We start from the raw sequence: 17,862 nt of genomic DNA, 5'->3' as shown, positions 1-17,862 counted from the left end.
CTCTTATCTAAACCCCTCATACTTTTATACACCTCCAATCAAGTCTTCCCCCCGGCCTCCCCTTTTTCCAAAGAAAACAACCCCAGCCTATCCAATCTTTCCTCATAGCTAAAATTCTTGTAAATCTGGCAACATTCTTGTAAATCTCCTCTGTACCCTCAAGTGGAATCGCATCTTTCCTGTAATGTGGTGACAACTGTACACAGTACTGTAGCTGTGGCCTAACTAGTGCTCTTGTACTCTACACCTCACTAGGAGCTGGGTTAAGACTATCAATACTAATTTAATTTTGGGGCCCTTGCAGCAAGCAGACTAGACTCAAATCTAGCCTAGGCAGTTGAGATGAAAGTATAATCCTTGGCATACTAAATGTCTAACTTGCAGGACTGAGTAGTGCTAGTCCAATTCTATTTACTGATCCTAAAATCTTGGTAATGCTCCTTTTTAATTAATATGTCTTAAATTGTAATCCCTTGCTTTAAGAGTAATCTAGCAATTCACAGGAATTTATAATGGGGGGGGTGCTGTTTGCTTATCTTTGGGTACCAATGCCATCTGCTTAAATCTGAGCTTAACTTCCAGTTGAAAAGAAGGAGAAGCTCCCTGCTTGGACTACTGGTTTACAACCACCACCAGCTACTTGCATTTATACAATGCCTTTAAGTGTCTCCAGTTGCTTTTTGGAGGGAAAAATAAAGGAACAGATACTGACTAGAGGTTACTGGAAGCTTGGTAGAAAATATGTTCTTTTTTGGAAAGCTTTTCATAGGTGGAGAAGGTAAGAAGCTAGAGAGTAGGGTCAAGACAAGTGAATGCCCTGCCACCAATGAGTGGGGTGGGGATGGAAATGCACAAGACTAGATTTGGTTAACGTGGAAGTAGGCACAAGGTTGGACGAGGTTGCAAGGTAAGGTGAGATGAAGAAAGGCAATGGAGGAGGGATTTGTGATCAAGACCTTAAATTTTAATGTTGGAACAGCTGAGTTGGGGTTTATGAAAGATGGGAGGCCAGGAAAGGAGGATGTTGAAGTGAGTTTAGCAGTGACTGAAATATGGATAAGAGTTTCAGCAGCAGTAGTAATGGAGGCAGGTGATGTTGCAGTAGTAGTCAAACTATATCGGGGTTTTATAAACCTGATTTCAGACTGGGGAGGTGATTGGAATCTGGAGCAAAGGAGTGGAGTTAATGTTGGAAGCCAAAGTCCATCCTTCCTGTGTTAAACTGGAGGAAGTTTTCAATCAGTCATGAAAACTCTGCCGCCTTCCATGAAATACAGGTATGTGAAAATCGTGGAGAAGATTGGGTTTTTATGGGGTGAAAATTCGGTTGATTAGTGCCTCCCATTTGTGCCCTCAGAGGCCGCTAACGGGGCACAAAGCAACTAGCACATGGGCGCGGCGATGTTTGCGCCGCTCGCGAAATGGACCAGAGTTTTTGCGGCAGCGCTAAACTCTACCGCCACGATCTCCTGTGCCCGCAGATCGTGACGTCCGAGCGTGCAGCGGACCAGATATAGAGTGGCGCCCCCTTCCTTTCTGCCTGCTGCAAGCAATGACTAAGTGCACGTTTTGCAGTCAGGAAGGGGCAGGGGGCACTATTTAAAGACTCCCTCGTCCTGCCTTTTTTTGTGGGAGACATTTTTGCACCGCGACTTCTGGAGAGATTCAGTGTTGTGAAGTAATTTTGGCTACTGAGCAGCACTTTGCAGGTTCTTTTGGATTTGACCTTCATTGTTTCGATTGTCAAGAGACTGGGGGGGCTGCACTGATTTTTGGGGTGTCATCCTGCACCTGCAGAATCTGAAGCATCAGATGCAGAGAGAGAGTGAGTGGTAACCATGGCCAGAGGGCGGAGGGCCAACAGGCCTCTGCACAGGAAAGCTTACCCTCCCAGGGTATTCCGGGAACAATTCTCATACATTCATTTGTCTGAGGAGCAGTGTTTGCGTAGGCTGTGCTTCAGCAAGGAGGTGGTCACCGAGCTCTGCCACCTGCTGCAACCAGATCTGCAACTTCAACTGAGGACCAGGACATATCTGTCGGTGGCAGTGAAGGTTACAGTGGCTCTGAATTTTTATGCTACTGGCTCCTTCCAAGCAGCTACTGGGGACATCAATATCTCCCAGTTAGCGATCCATTGCTGTATCCGGGAGGTGACAAATGCCCTCTATATAAAAGGAGACGCCAGTACATCTCTTTCCCGATGACCCGGGCCAAACAGCATGAACGTGCATTTGGCTTTGTGAGGATAGCGGGCTTCCCCATGGTGCAGGGTGCCATTGACTGCACACGTGGCATTGCGGGCACTGCATGAGAATGCAGAGGTTTTCCAAAACCGTAAGGGGTTCCACTCCTTAAATGTCTGGTGGGTCTGTGACCACAGACAGCTTATGCTCGCTGTCAATGCCTGCTATCCTGGCAGCAGCCACAATGTTTTCATCCTGCGCCAGACTGGTGTGCCAGACCTTTTCTAAGCACTGCATCAGCCAAGTAGTTGACTTCTCGGGGACAAGGGTTATCCAATGTGCACCTGGCTGATGACACCGCTCCATAACCCCAACACCCCTGCTGAGCTGCGGTACAATGAGAGCCATATAGCCACCAGGAACATCGTTGAGCAGACGATTGGCGTGCTCAAGCAATGGCGCCGCTGTCTGGACCACTCTAGAGGAGCCCTGCAGTATTCTCCTGAGCGAGTCTCCCTCTTCATAGTTGTGTGCTGCATTCTTCATGACCTTGCAATCCTCGGGACCCAAGGAGGAGGGACCAGCATGATGCAAAGCAACCCCCTATAGCCGGCCGAGGCAACAATGATTCCAGAGGTCCAACACTTATATATCCACTACACCAACTGTGTTGATTTTACATAGTGTGTGTAATCTATTCATTACAAACAAATCATTGGCCCAGAAATTTGGGTCTCCACGGGTGAGTACGCATGGGGTACTCGCCTGTAAGCCCAATGGAAGTGCCGGTTTCGTGCATGCGTGGGAAACCGGCACTTCCGTTCCCCTGAAAGAAGGGGTTCAGAAGTGGAACGCGTGCGCAGGAGAGGCAGCACGTGCGCATCAAACTTGCGTTTTTTTTTGCAGGTTTTCTGGGAGGGTAAGTCTCCAGGAGTTACACTTTTAAAAGCAGGCGCAAGGTAAGTGGTGAATTAATTAAAATTAAAACACTTCCCACAAGTTTAGTATTTTTAAATACTTTAAAGAAAGGTAAGTTTATTTTTAGCCCTATTAGAAAATGTAATTTTTTTAAATTTAAATATTGTTTAAAAGTTATTTCATGTAATTTATAGTTTAGTTTATTTTAAAAATGTTTTTTTTTTTTAATTGAGGTTTGTGATGTTTTGGGGCTTATAGTATTTATAGGTTTGACAGGTCTGTCAAACTTATGAATGAAGCATTCCCTGCTACCATTGGCTCCCCATGGCCCACGTGATCCCAGGGGACGCATCGAACTAACTGCGCCCCTGGGATACGCAAGCACTGCACGCTGGCAGTTGGAGCAGGATCAGAATCCCACGCGGGCCCACAGCTCAACGGCCGGCGCGCTAGGTAAGTGCAGGTCGGAGGCTTGCACCCGCGGGAAGCCTCCGACCCGAATTTCTGGGCCATTATTTACCATGACGATAGCAAAATACCGCAGATGCTGGAAATCTGAAATAACAGAAAACGCTGGAAAAACTCAGCAGGCCAGGCACTCACTCTCTCTCCACAGATGCTGCCCTGGCCTGCTGAGTTTTTCCAGCATTTTCTGTTTCATTTTTTACCATAACTGGTTCTCACAAGCTGGAGATAAAGGCCAAAACACTAAATAAAAAAGTTAGCAGACAAACCTCTGCCTTTTAATAAAAACATTCCCAACTTTTCTCGACCTCCATCTTTTTGCCCTTCGAGGGTGATCTCCATCCCTTGCACATTTCTCCCCTTCCCACCCTCCTGCTCCTCTGTAATGGGGCCCCAGTGGCTGCAGCAAGGCTGGTGGAAGGTTGCTGAATGTCAGATGCTGAGACTACAGATGCCCTTGAAGGACACCTCGACCAGCTCTGGGCCTGGAGGCCCCGGCTGCACCAACTCTGCATGGGCGGCAGCTGTCTGGGTTACAGGTGGTGGCAAGTGCAATGGGGAAGTGACTGGTGGGTGCAAGAATGCTGCCATCCTAAGAGAGGACAGCGCCTCCCTGCTCGACCGACACACTGGCACTCCCACGGGGCAGCATCTCGGCTTCTGGAGCAATCTGCTCAAGCACAGATTGCTGGCCTGCTGCAGTGCCGTGAGAGCCCCGGGACAATGTGGCTGAACCAGCGATGGCAGCAGTCGGTGCTTGCATTACCTCAATCTGAGACTGCAGGAGAGCAGTCTGAGATTGGATTGCTGCAGCCAGTGACTGAATTGCAGCACTAAGCAGTTGCATTGCGTTGGTCTGTGCTGCAACAGAGTGCTCCACACTCCTTGCCAGTCCAATGCTTTTGGGCACCCTTCCCACTGCACCCATGAGCTGAGTGTGCATGTTCACCGCCTGGGTGTTCATTTCCACGATGAACCGCTCCTCCTCTCTGCCTGCTCTCCCTCCGGGGAGATGGCCCCCGAGCTTCCCTACCCCCATGGCGTTGCTGCAGCCTACTGGGTCCCGGAGCTTCACCCTCATCAGACTCTCTTCCCCCACCCCCCACCTCCCCTCCAGGGAAGACGCGTGGGCATGGGCTCCCTCGGGAGACGCTGAGCCTCTGGCTTCCTCTTCCTCCTCACCTGTGGCATTGCTCCCACTGGCTGCTTCAGGGCCTGTCTCCTCAGCTGGTGGTTCACCATCTGAAAGCAGGGAGGTACAAGAGTGGCTTTAGTGTCAGGACAGGGGTGCAGTAAGGGAGCCAGGACTGGAGAGATTTAGTAAGTTGGATTGAAAGTGTAAAAGGCTGGTGTTGTGAGGGACAAATGGAATGAGAGGAGAGAAAGCTGATGACCTTACCATTGCTGTCCCGAAGGGAGATGCCGGTGTTGGACTGGGGTGGACAAATGTAAGAAATCACACAGCACCAGGTTATAGTCCAACAGCTTTATTTGAAATCACAAGCTTTCGGAGTGCTGCTCCTTCGTCAGGTGAAGTGGAGAGATGCATAAAAACACAGCTTATATAGTCAGAGAATAATGTCAGCTGTTTACAAGTAATCTTTCTAACTGCCATTTATCACACCTCTGCAGAGAGATAATCACAGCAATCAAAGGTGTAAATGGTGTCCAAACAGGTCAGTCAGGAAAACATTACATCAAAGAACAATGAGGTGGGGTCACAAGGGGTCAAATGTTGCAGATGCTGGGGTCTGTATGAAAAACAAAAAAAGACAAAAAAACTTTTTTTTTGCTGGAAATCACAGCAGGTTCGGCCGCATCTATGTGGAGAGAACAAGCCAATGACGACGCGAGTGTGGATGACCCGTCAGGTGGGGTTACGTGTAGCGTGACATGAACCTAAGATCTCGGTTGAGGCCATCCTCATGGGTGCGGAACTTGGCTTATCAGTTTCTGCTCGACGATTTTGCGTTGTCGTGTGTCTCGAAGGCCACCTTGGAGAATGCTTACCCGAAGATCGGAGGCTGAATGTCCTTGACTGCTGAAGTGTTCCCTGACTGGGAGGGAACACTCCTGCCTGCCTCCCATAGTTGAACAGCCCTTAATGTATGCAAGGTGTGGAATGTGCGTGTGTGTTTTGAGATGGCCATAGGTGTTGGATGAGTGTTGGGCATTGGGGTTTTTACACCCTCTGGCCATAGTGAGGTAGGGATGGAGAGTTATTGAAAAGCAGCCACTCACCCTGACAACCTGAGTGAGGTCGTTGAACTTTTTCCGACATTGTGTGTGGGTCCTGGGCACCATGCTCCTGGAGGAGACTTGCTGAGCCACCTTCCTCCACACTCTTCTACAGCTGCAGGGCAATGGCCTCCTGCCACTCTGGGTACAGTATTGCTTTTCAGCGCTCCACTGTGCCAACCAGTGCCACCAAGGCCCAGTTGCTGAAGCGCTGAGCTCGTTCCCTGGCCCCCTCCATAGTCCTTTGCAGCAGCTTTGAGGTTGAGGTCTGTCCAGGCCGAGATTCAAGGCTGCAATGAGCAGGGTGTGGCTGGAGAGCAAGATCGACCCTCCCCTTTAAGAACTGGCATCTGTGTTCCATAGCTAACTGACTTCGCCTGCGCTCTGAGTTAGCACCTCACTCCTCGGCCTTTGTGCCTTAAGACAGGCGTGTAGCGCCTGATTTAGCACTGCAATCACCTCCGGGGCGATAGAAGCCAAGTTTGCAGTCTGAGGCGATAATTTGTTCCAGGTGCTAAACTTTGCATCCAGCCAATAATTGCGCCCCAAACTGGGCAATACCAAATTTCTGTCCTACCTAGCTGAAATTTATATTTTTTTCTCTCTTCCCCTCTCCCTTCTGCTTGCTAGAAAGCTATGGAGGTCGGGCTGTTCCTGCATTCATAGGGTATTAAGCTGTAAGACCTCTGGTTTTAATGGACTTTCACAAGTAATGTTAATGCTGTGCCCCACCTCATCACTGTTGGATCCGTGGTTCAGTGGATAAATAATTACACGGATGCTGTACATAAACAAACAACAGGTCTTTACTGGAGGAGGGTCATCTCTAGACTGGGGTACAGAGGCATGCGCACAGCTTGTATACTGGTGTGGTTACTGCCGGTACTGCAGTATACAGGAGCTGTAAAAAGTAGTTCTGACTTAAAGCACATACACTACAATTCCTCCCTTTTTAGATTAATAATACCCCCCTTAATATTCAAATAACAATTAAATTTTTACATGTACATTCAATAACAAAAGTCCATTTATAGATTCAGTCTTTGGGGCGGCTTCCTGACCCTTTCGGGATAGCGCCTTTCCGGAGGTTCTTGTTCTTGGTGCAGAGGCGATTCTGGCCCCTTTTCATCGGGTTTCACTGCTACTGGGTCTGAAGTAGATGCTACCGGTATGTCGGGTTCATCCCCAGGTACTCGAGACATGGGGTTGACGCCTTCCTGTGACGCTAAGATCTGATCGACGTGGCGTCTCACAATGTTCTCCCCGACATCCACTGTGTACATTAATGGCCCCTGCCTTGTACATATTGTTCCGGGTTGCCACTTCTCTCTTCGATAGTCACGGGCCAAGACTGGTTGCCCTACGTTGAAGCTCCTTGTCGGCTTCTCGTTGATGTGCTGGAATTGTTTGTCCTCAACATTTCTTCGCACATTTGATCTGAGCAAGTCCAGATGAGATCTCAACCTTCGGTTAAAGAACATCATGGCCGGGGTCTGGTTGGTAACTGCATGTGTCGCGTTTCGGTAGGCTAATAAGAAATTGTCCATCTTATGCTGTAGTGGAATTTCCTCGTCACACATGGCCTTTATCGCCTTCTTAAAGGTTTGTACGAACCTCTCAGCCAATCCATTGGTGGCTGGATGATACGGGGCGGATGTGTAATGCCTTACCCCATTCCTTTTCATGAATTTTTGGAACTCGTCGGACACAAACTGTGGTCCATTATCAGAGCAAATCTGCTCTGGCAAACCGTTTCTGGCAAATATGGTCCGTAGGACTGCAATCGTTTTCTCTGTAGTGGTTGAAGACATCTTTATCACCTCAGGCCACTTTGAGCATCCACTGCTATTAAGAACATTGATTTCGCTGGTCCATTCATGGACTCAATGTGCACCCGTTGCCATGGAGAGGAGGGCCACTCCCATGGGTGTAGAGAGGCATGTGGTGGTGCATTTTGGACCTTCTGGCATCCTAAGCAGCTCTTGGGTCTTTTTGATTTGTTGATCGATTCCCAGCCACCACAAGCCCTAGCAAGGCTTTTCATTTTCACTTTCCCTCCCCCCTCCCCCGATGACCTTCATGTAGCTCCTTTAGCACTCTCTCCCTTAACTTGGGTGGAATCACCACTCTGGATCCACACATCACTGTCCCCTGGCATACTGACAGCTGTTCTCTTCTGGATGAGAATGCTGGCAACAGTGAGTCGCCATGTGTTGGCCATCCCCTCACCGTCAATTCATATACCCGTGACAGCGTCGGATCATTGCGGGTCTCCTTCTCTATATCCGCGTTTGTTACTGGCAATCGTTCAATTATCGACGAATAAAATATCTTGATAGGGCCCACTGCTGGTGCTTCCTCCACCGTAGGCAGTGGCAGGCGTGATAGCCCATCAGCGTTCCCATGCTGTTTCGTGCTTTTATATTCTATTTCATATTGATTCGCCCCTAGAAACAGGGACCATCTTTGTAACCGCTGTGCAGGCATTACTGGAATGCCCTTCTTAGGATTAAAGATGGCGACAAGTGGTTGGTGGTCAGTCAGCAAGGTGAACTTCTGCCCATGCAGATAATGGTTGAATTTTTTTACTCCCCATACTAGGCTGAGGGCCTCCCTGTCAATCTGGGCGTATTGCGCTCGGCTGAGGTTAGTGACCGAGACGCAAAGGCTACTGGCCTCTCCAACCCATCTGGGAATTTGTGCGACAGCACCGCTCCAATGCCAAACGAATTGGTAGTGCTGGGTTGAAATGGGCCAACACCTCTTTTGATGTGATCAATTCTTTACACTTCTGGAAAGCTCGTCTACGTTCGTCATCCCACTTCCATGGTACCCCTGTTTGCAGTAGGGTGTTCAGCGGGTGTAATACCGTAGACAAATTTGGTAAGAACTTGTGGTAATAGTTTACCAGCCCGAGGAATGACCTCAGTTGTGACACATTTTTCCGGTGCTGGAGCCTTGACTACTGCCTCAATCTTGTCAGGCGACTTATGTAACCCCTCTTCATCGATGACGTGGCCGCAATACGAGATCTGTTTCTGGAAAAACTCGCACTTGTGGCGATTAGCTCGTAGCCCATATTCCTTTTTAATCTGGCGAGCACCTTCTCCAAGTTAGCGAGGTGATCACCGTCATTTTCGCCCGTGACCAAGATGTCGTCCAAATAACACTGGGTCCCTGGAATCCCTTGCAGGACCTGATCCATCGCCCTTTTCCAGATAGCCGGAGCCAAGGCTACTCCAAACACCAGCCGGTTGTATTGATAGAGACCTTTTATGGGTGTTGATCGTCAGGTAATGTTTCGAAACTGCTTCTACCTCCATTTGCAAGTACGCCTGGGCTAGATCAATTTTGGTGAAGCGTTTACCACCAGATAGCGAGGCGAAAATATCCTCAATTCGTGGAAGCGGATATTGCACCGTGTGAAGGACTGGGTTCACTGTCACCTTAAAATCCCCACAGATGCGGACCTTCTTTGGTTCCCCAGGCTCATTACAGGAACGATGGGTGTAGCCCACTCGCTCCAGTCCACTTTGGACAGTACTCCTGAACGTTCCAACCCTTCCAGCTCTGCTTCGACTGCTGGTCTGATCGCATAAGGCACTGGTCTGGTCTTCAGAAACTTGGGCCTTGCATTATCCTCTATTTTAATTGTTGCTGTTATTCCTTTGTGTTCCTAGTCCCTCCTGGAACACTTCTTTTGCGTCAGTTAGCATTTTTGACAGTCGTCCAGGTGTGACGTCATCCTTTTTGGCCTCCACCTTCAGTGCCTGTATGGAATGCCAATCTAAATTTATCTTCTGGATCCATTCACAGCGCATCACACTGCTAGGACATCAATAACTCAAAAGACTGAGATTAAGCGAGTAATTAGCAGGCTTTTATTAACAAGAGAATGAAGGTGTGCCTCGAGTGGTCGACCGGTCCAGAATACAAAGGGGCTGTGGAGCAGTCACCTTTTTATACCTGGATTCGTGGGAGGAGTCAGCCGAGGCATGTACACAGTGGAATACAAAGTGGTTTACCACATTCACCCCTTGTTTAAAATTGAGTCCGGCGGGGTGAAGTGTATTAAAAGTTAGGGTATTGGAGTCTCTCCGGAGGTCTTGTCTGCCGCTGTGATCGACGTGGCGACAGCAGGGGTAGTGAAGCTTCCGGCGTCGAGTCCCGCGTAGGCTGGGGCACTGGTGTGTAGTCCTCGTAGATGTCGAGCGGGACCCAGGCCTGCCGTCTGCTGGGGCTGGATATCGGATCGTGTGGGGGGGGGGGGGGTGGTGGTAGTGGGTTACTGCGGCCCCCGAGGGTGCGAGGTCTCTTATGGAGACTGTGTCCTCCCGCCCGTCCGGGTACGCAATGTAAGCATACTGGGGGTTGGTGTGGAGGAGGTCGACCCTCTCGACCAGGGGGTCCGTTTTATGGGTCCTCACGTGTCTTCTCAGTAGCACCGGTCCTGGGGACGTCAGCCATGGCGGTAGCGATGTCCCCGATGTGGACTTCCTTGGGAAGACAAACATTTTCACATGAGGGGTGGCGTTAGTGGCAGTGCAGAGCAGTGACCGAATAGAGTGGAGCGCATCGGGGAGCACATCCTGCCAGCGGGAGGTCGGAAGGCCCCTAGACTTTAAGGCTAACAGGGCGGCCTTCCAAACTGTCGCATTCTCTCTTTCCACCTGTCCGTTCCCCCGGGGGTTGTAACTGGTAGTCCTGCTTGTAGCAATACCCCTAGCTAGGAGGTACTGACGGAGTTCGTCGCTCATAAACGATGAGCCCCGGTCGCTATGGATATAGCTGGGGAAACCGAACAGGGTGAAGAGGTCGTTCAGACATTTAATGACCGTGGCACTGGTCATGTCCGGGCAGGGGATGGCGAACGGGAAACGGGAGTACTCATCAATAATATTGAGGAAGTACACATTACGGTCGGAGGAGGGGCGAGGCCCTTTAAAATCAACGCTCAGGCGCTCGAAGGGGCGAGTGGCTTTTATCAGGTGAGCCCTGTCTGGTCTATAAAAGTGCGGTTTGCACTCAGCGCAGACTTGGCAGTTCCTGGTCATGGTCCTGACCTCCTCAATGGAGTAAGGCAGGTTGCGGGCCTTGATGAAGTGGAAGAACCTGGTGACCCCCGGGTGGCAGAGGTCATTGTGGAGGGCCCGCAGTCTATCAATCTGCACGCTGGCGCAGGTGCCACGCGATAGAGCATCCGGGGGTTCATTGAGCTTCCCGGGCCGGTACAAGATCTCGTAATTGTAGGTGGAAAGTTCGATTCTCCACAAGATCTTGTCATTTTTGATTTTGCCCCTCTGCTTGTTGTTAAACATAAAAGCAACTGAACGCTGGTCAGTGAGCAGGGTAAATCGTTTTCCGGCCAGGTAGTGCCTCCAATGACGCACAGCCTCCACAATAGCCTGGGCCCCCTTCTCAACAGCGGAGTGTCTGGTCTCCGGGCCCTGGAGGGTTCGTGAAAAGAAGGCCACGGGTCTCCCCGCCTGATTAAGGGTAGCGGCCAGGGCAAAGTCGGACGCGTCGCTTTCCACCTGGAAGGGGATGGATTCGTCCACTGCGTGCATGGTGGCTTTGGCAATGTCTTCCTTGATACGGTGGAAGGCTAAGCGGGCCTCTGCCGTCACGGGAAAAGAGGTGGACTTGATCAGCGGACGGGCCTTGTCCGCATAGTAGGGGACCCACTGGGCGTAATAAGAGAAAAACCCTAGGCACCTCTTCAGGGCCTTGGGGCAGTGGGAGTTCCATAAGGGGACGCATCCGGTCGGGGTCGGGGCCGATGACTCCGTGTTCCACAACACCGCCAAGGATGGTAAGGCGGGTTGTGCGGAATATGCACTTCTCCTTGTTATACGTCAGGTTGAGGAGTTGGGCGGTGCAGAGGAATTTTTCGAGGTTTGCGTCATGGTCCTGCAAGTCATGGCCGCAGATGGTCACATTGTCCAGATATGGGAAAGTGGCCTGCAACGCATTTTGATCGACCATCCGGTCCATCTCCCTTTGGAAGACGGAGACCCCGTTGGTGACGCCAAAGGGAACCCTAAGGAAGTGATGGAGGCGGCCGTTTGCCTCAAAGGCAGTATACTGGCGGTCCTCGGGGCGGATAGGGAGCTGGTGGTACGCTGATTTCAGGTCAATGGTCGAGAAGACGCGGTACTGCGCGATCTGGTTGACCATATCAGCTATGCGGGGGAGTGGGTAAGCGTCCAGCAGGGTGTAGCGATTTATTGTCTGACTGTAGTCGATGACCAGGTGCTGCTTCTCGCCGGTCTTAACGACCACAACCTGGGCTCGCCAGGGGCTGGTGCTGCCCTCAATAATCCCTTCCTTCAGGAGCCGCTCCACTTCGGTTTTAATGAAAACCCTGTCCCCGGCACTGTATCGCCTGCTCTTTGTGGCGATGGGCTTAGTCGGGGGTGAGGTTAGCAAACAGTGGGGGGGGGGGTGACTGAGTGTGGAGAGGTTGCACCTGGTGCGCGGCGGGCAATTTGGAAGCTGCTGGCTGCGGACTGTGAGTGGGGGGAGGGGTCCACCGTACGCCATCGTAACACTTTTAAGGTGGCACTGAAAATCTAACCCCAGTAGAACGGCAGCGCAGAGGTCGGGCAGGACCAGAAGTTTAAAATTATCGTACGCAGTCCCGTCTACTACGAGTGTCACCACGCAGTAGCCGCCAATGTCCACCGACTGGGACTCGGAGGCCATAGAAATCCGCTGGTGCGCAGGCAGGACTGGGAGAGAGCAACGCCGCACCGTGTCGGGGTGGATGAAGCTCTCCGTGCTCCCAGAGTCAAAAAGGCAGATTGTTTCGTGACCATTTACCTTAATGTCCATTGTGGAACTGACCAGCTGGTGCGGTCTCGCTTGGTCCAGTGTAACGGAGGCCAGCGTAGGGGTCGGTGTGTCGCTGCGGGTATCAGATGAGGCGGTGTTGGGGGCCTGCTGCGTCCCGGCTGTCGTCCAAGATGGCGGCGTCAATGATCCCCATGTGGCTGGAGGCGTCCAAAATGGCTGCTGTTCCGGTGGTTCGCACATGGCTGGGGAGGCCCAAGATGGCGGCCCACACGCGGCGCTGCTGGGGTTCGGGGTGGCTTTGGCCCTGCAGACGCTAGTGTAGTGTCCCTTCCTGCAGCCCGAGCAGATCGCATTTTTCGCCGGGCAGCGCGCTCTGGTGTTTGGCCTGGCCACAGAAGTAGCATTTCTGGCCTTGGGGCACTGCTGTCTGGCCTTGGGACACTGCCGCGGTAGTTGGGCCATTGCTGGGCTGTGGCTGGGGTGGCACGGCGCTATGAGACGGTCCTACCGTGTCCCAGGCTGTCGTTCCCCGCAGCGTCCACGGTGCAGAGGAGTAGGCATCCATGCCCCGGTAGGCTGCATCCAATGATAGTGCAGTTCAGAGGCCTTGTCGAGGTCACTCTGCTCCAACAGTCGCTGTCGGGTGTAATTGGACCTGTGGCCCGCTACAAAAGCGTCCCGGATAAGTTCCTCTGTGTACACGGCCTTTACATCCTTACAACCACAGGCCCGGCCAAGCACAGGCAGTGCCTGAAGGTATTCCTCGGTCGATTCCCCAGGTTGTTGTTTACGACTCCCCAGAAGGTGCCTGGCGTACACTTCGTTCACTGGGCGCGTGTACTGGTCCTTGAGGAGCTTGATAGCATCTGCGTACGAGGTCGCGTCTTGGATGACCGAGTACACTCTTTGGTTCACTTTGGAGATCAGGACATCCAGTTTGTTCTCGTCCGATTTGACCGTTTCAGCGGAGGCGATCAGGAATTTTTCAAAGCACCTCAGCCAGTGAGTAAACTTGGTGGATGCGTCCGCCTCACGATGCTCTAAGTCTAGGCATGCTGGTGTGAGGATCTTCTCCATTATAAAATCTTGTTAATAAAATTGATGCGCTATCAATAACTCAAAAGACTGAGATTAAGCGAGTAATTAACAGGCTTTTATTAACAAGAGAATGAAGGTGTGCCTCGAGTGGTCGACCGGTCCAGAATACAAAGGGGCTGTGGAGCAGTCACCTTTATACCTGGATTCGTGGGAGGAGTCAGCCGAGGCATGTACAGGCATGTACACAGTGGAATACAATGGTGGTCCTCCATTTGGCAATACATATAAGTCCATTTTAGGTATTTCCTGACCTTTTATATGTCACTTTCACCCTTATTTTTGCCTTTGGGGTAGACTTTTTGCCCCGTATACGTCTTCAAGACAATCTCTGTAGCTTTCACAAGGGTATGTGTGAAAATAGCTGCTTGTAGTCTCTTTGATTTATGACTGTTAGAGCTGACCCTGTGTCCAATTCCATTTCCACTTGGACTCTGTCTATCTTGAATGTAACCCAGATAGTCTGGTGATCCTCCATTTCGGTTACATTATGTAGTTTCAGACAACCCAGCTCCTTGCTTCCGGAGTCTGTGTCACTTTTCTGTTCGTCTGAACCACTGTCCATCACCTGGTGTACCTTTTTGTACTTCTCCTGTGGAGATTTCTTACTGTTGGTTTTCTTCCCAGACCTGCAGACTCTTGCTATGTGTCCTGCTTTCCCACACTGTCTGCACACTTGGTCCTTGAACCAACAATCTTTCTGGTCATTTGTTCTGCCGCAGCGATAGCACTTCCCTGTTCCATAGGTCATTTCGTTGGTGCCGTATTCTTGCGGTCTCCGTTGTATCTCTGCAGCGCCCCTTGCGGCTGCTTCGTGTGATACTGCCATATTGAAAGCTTTGTCCAGCGTAAGGTCCTTTTCTGATAGCCGTTTCTGGGTTCCTTCACTTTGTAGCCCACACACAAACTTGTCCCTTAACGTGTCTGCTAGTCCCGCTCCAAACTGGCAGTATTTCGATAGCTTACGCAGTTCTGTTAGGTACTCCGCATTGCTTTTGTCTTTGTGTTGGTTCTTTTTATGGAACTTAAATCGTTCTGCTATCGGCAGCAGTGTGGGGTTTAAGTGGTCCTGTAGGATTTCTACTATGCTTTCAAAATTCTTGTTTACCGGCTTCTCTGGGGTTATTAGATTTCGCAGTAACCCATAAGTTTTTGCACCCATGGAATTTAACAGAACCAGTGCTTTATTAGCATCTGGCACTTCATTCGCCCTGCAGTACACCTCAATACATTCCACATATGTCGCCCAATATTCGACTTCATTGTCGAACGTAGAGATACTGCCACTCTTCCGCATCCTTGGTTGTGCGTTAACTATCACCAATGGTGCCTCCCACGCTTCCCCTTCTCCGCTGACACAAAATGGCGTCTCCCGCGCTTTCCTTCCTTCCCGCGCTCGCCCGTCTTCTCCGCTGCGGCTTCGCAAAATGGCGTCTCCCGCGCTCTTCCTTCTCAATGGCGCCTCCCGCGCTCTCCCTGCTTCCCCGCGGCTCAATGGCATCTCCCGCGCTCTCCCTGCTTCTCCGCGGCTCAATGGCGTCTCCCCTTCGCCCCGCGGACCCTGATCAGCCCGTGATCCCTGGCTGTGCTCTGCGCGTTCTTCTCTTGATACTTGTCGACGCCGCTTAGTCTAGAACCCGGCTGTTTCTTACCCTCCCTCCGGTTTTGCAGTATTTTTCCTCGACGCCGCTCGGTGATCAACCCCCGGCTGCGCCCTGCTCTCTTCACCCTTTTTCTTACCCCGTCAACGCTGCCCGGCTCTCTCTCTCTGCCGTCGGTCGGCTCCAGCCGCTGCTGCTCGGGAAGGGTCTGCTCTGGACCTGTCGTCTGTCTCTTACTGTTCGTTGTGGCTGGGGAACCAAGCCTGGCTCTCCACAGCCTCCCCAGTGAAGTTGGATCTCTGCCTGACTGCTGGGCGGTTGCTCGCGGTCGACGCCCGTGTTCCTGGACACTTTTTTTTTGTTTAATGTTGCAGGTAGATTCGCATCAACACTCGTCGCCACTGTTCGACCCGTGGTTCAGTGGATAAATAATTACACGGCTGCTGTACATAAACAAACAGGTGGAGGGTCATCTCTAGACTGGGGTACAGAGGCATGCGCGCAGCTTATATACCGGTGTGGTTACTGCCAGTACTACAGTATACAGGAGCTGTAAAAAGTAGTTCTGACTTAAAGCACATACACTACAATCACCTTACTTTCTCAATGAAGAAATACCAAGAATTACCAAAGTGCAAATGCAGACATAATCCTGAAGTGTGAAATCAGGATCTCTTGTATAACATCTTGCAGTGTCAGAATTGGCATACCAATTCTAACAGCTGCATTATAAAGCAATGTTGCCTTTTTATATAGGTAATAGCAAACTACTTGCTGTAATGGAAACATAGCCACCACTTGTAGCAGATGCTGTTTAATACCTGTAGATATAATAGAAAATTAAGTACTACACCAGAATCTGAATAAGTTTGACTAACTTACCATGTGAGATTGTCCCTTTTTTTAAATATCAATTTTAATTTCTGATTGTCTAATCTTTGCTGCTTCTACCCACCCCCCCCCCCCCCCCCCCCCAAAAAAAAAAGTTGGAATGTTGGCTATTTTTCTTGGCTCCAGCTCTTAATTCGATTCTTGGGCATTTTCACCATTTTTGTACCGTTGCCAAGCTTTTAGGCTAATGATCAAGAATGCCAGCAGTATTTCCTTTGGAGCACTGTATACTTAATAATGTTAACTGCACTAGTTCATTTTTATGTAGTGCTATTTAATCAGTATGCTAAAACCTTACTTTCATTCATTCAATACACTTTTTGTACTTGCTATTGATGGTTCCTAAATAAACTAATGGTCTCCGCTAATCTAGATGAGAATTTCCTGACATAAGTAACATTGAATCTCGTATGACATACGCACCTAAATGCCATTCATAACTGCCTCCCTCTTCAATCCTTCCTGCCAAACTTTTTTAAAATGATGTTTGAATATACACGCACGCACTTGAATTTTGTAAAATAGCTAGTGAACTCTCTTTGCCTAATGTTTGAAATAATTTGCCAGATAGCATAATTGAGACTAGTACTAGCATCATTCAAAATGTAATTGGATGCTAATTGGAATTCAAGAGCAATGCACTTTGGTGCATGTGGCCTTTTCTTCAATATTTCCAACCAATTATAAGCCAATAAAAAATACTACAGTAGCTCTTATTTATTTATTTCCTTTGTACATGTGGTTGGCTGTAATATGTACATAATTCTGAATAATGTTGGGTATATGCTTACTATATTTCAACTTATTGGCAATGCTTGTAGATGCATTAATAACCGCTGCAGAAGATTTATTCATTAGGTCATAAATTAATCTACCAAATGGACAAGTGACTGTACAAGCAAAATACACAAGTTTGGGAAAGCTAATGATGCAACCTCATATTCTGGCACTGACTGGGGATATTGTAGGTGAGTTCAGAACCAAATATCCACATTCCCATCTGATGGAAACTACTCGACATTCCTGCTTGCTTCGATCGCCACTTGTTTGAAGAACACATTGTGGAAGATTGTGTCACTTAGTGTAGTTTTTTTTTGGACTGTTCCAATGCGGAGTGCATTTTAATACACACCAGCTGCTTGCTTTTTATCATTTGCCATTGATCAGTTAAAGCTATTAATTGAAGAAATCTAATTCCAGAAATGTTGGTAGCTGTAATTGTAGTTTGCTTCTACCAACAGTGCAAATTGAGTGAAATAATCCAGCTTTGATCTGGGGTGATCTCTTCACTGATCTGGTGATTTTTTTTTTCCTCTCTATAGGAAGGGTGACATCACCATTATTTTTTTCTTTAATCAAACCCTAACTTCACATCCTTCTCCCATATTTTGGATGAGTGCAAATGGTGTTGAAACTAAAACTGATTTGGAGATGCTGAGCTTGAAAGGCATAGGAGCTTACAGCAAACTGAACAGCTGAGGCATTTTGTTTAATAGCTGTCTTTAGTAATGAACTCCCTCTGACTGACTGGGCTTGGTAACTCCTCCTAGCCAGTGCCTACTGCTTTTTGAACAAAACATTAAATCAACTGAAATAAATGGTTTTTCCATTTATGTATTTTGGGGAAAAAAACACTTGAAATTGACTTCCTTTTCTAGCAGGATGCCAGCTTT

At 49.4% G+C, this 17,862-nt stretch overlaps 1 protein-coding gene across 2 annotated transcripts in view; it reads left to right on the top strand.

Moving 5' to 3' along the window:
* Positions 1-17,862, top strand: part of rdh10b (retinol dehydrogenase 10b) — an 85,117-nt gene that overhangs the window by 52,623 nt on the left and 14,632 nt on the right. The gene's annotated exons all lie outside the window — the stretch shown is intronic.

The sequence above is a fragment of the Somniosus microcephalus genome, chromosome 7, assembly GCF_052327205.1.
Source record: "Somniosus microcephalus isolate GS21.2 chromosome 7, FLI_Smic_1.0, whole genome shotgun sequence".
NCBI lineage: Eukaryota > Metazoa > Chordata > Chondrichthyes > Squaliformes > Somniosidae > Somniosus > Somniosus microcephalus.
The sequence above is the reverse complement of the archived record's forward strand: the minus strand, read 5'-3'. Positions and strand labels throughout refer to the sequence as shown.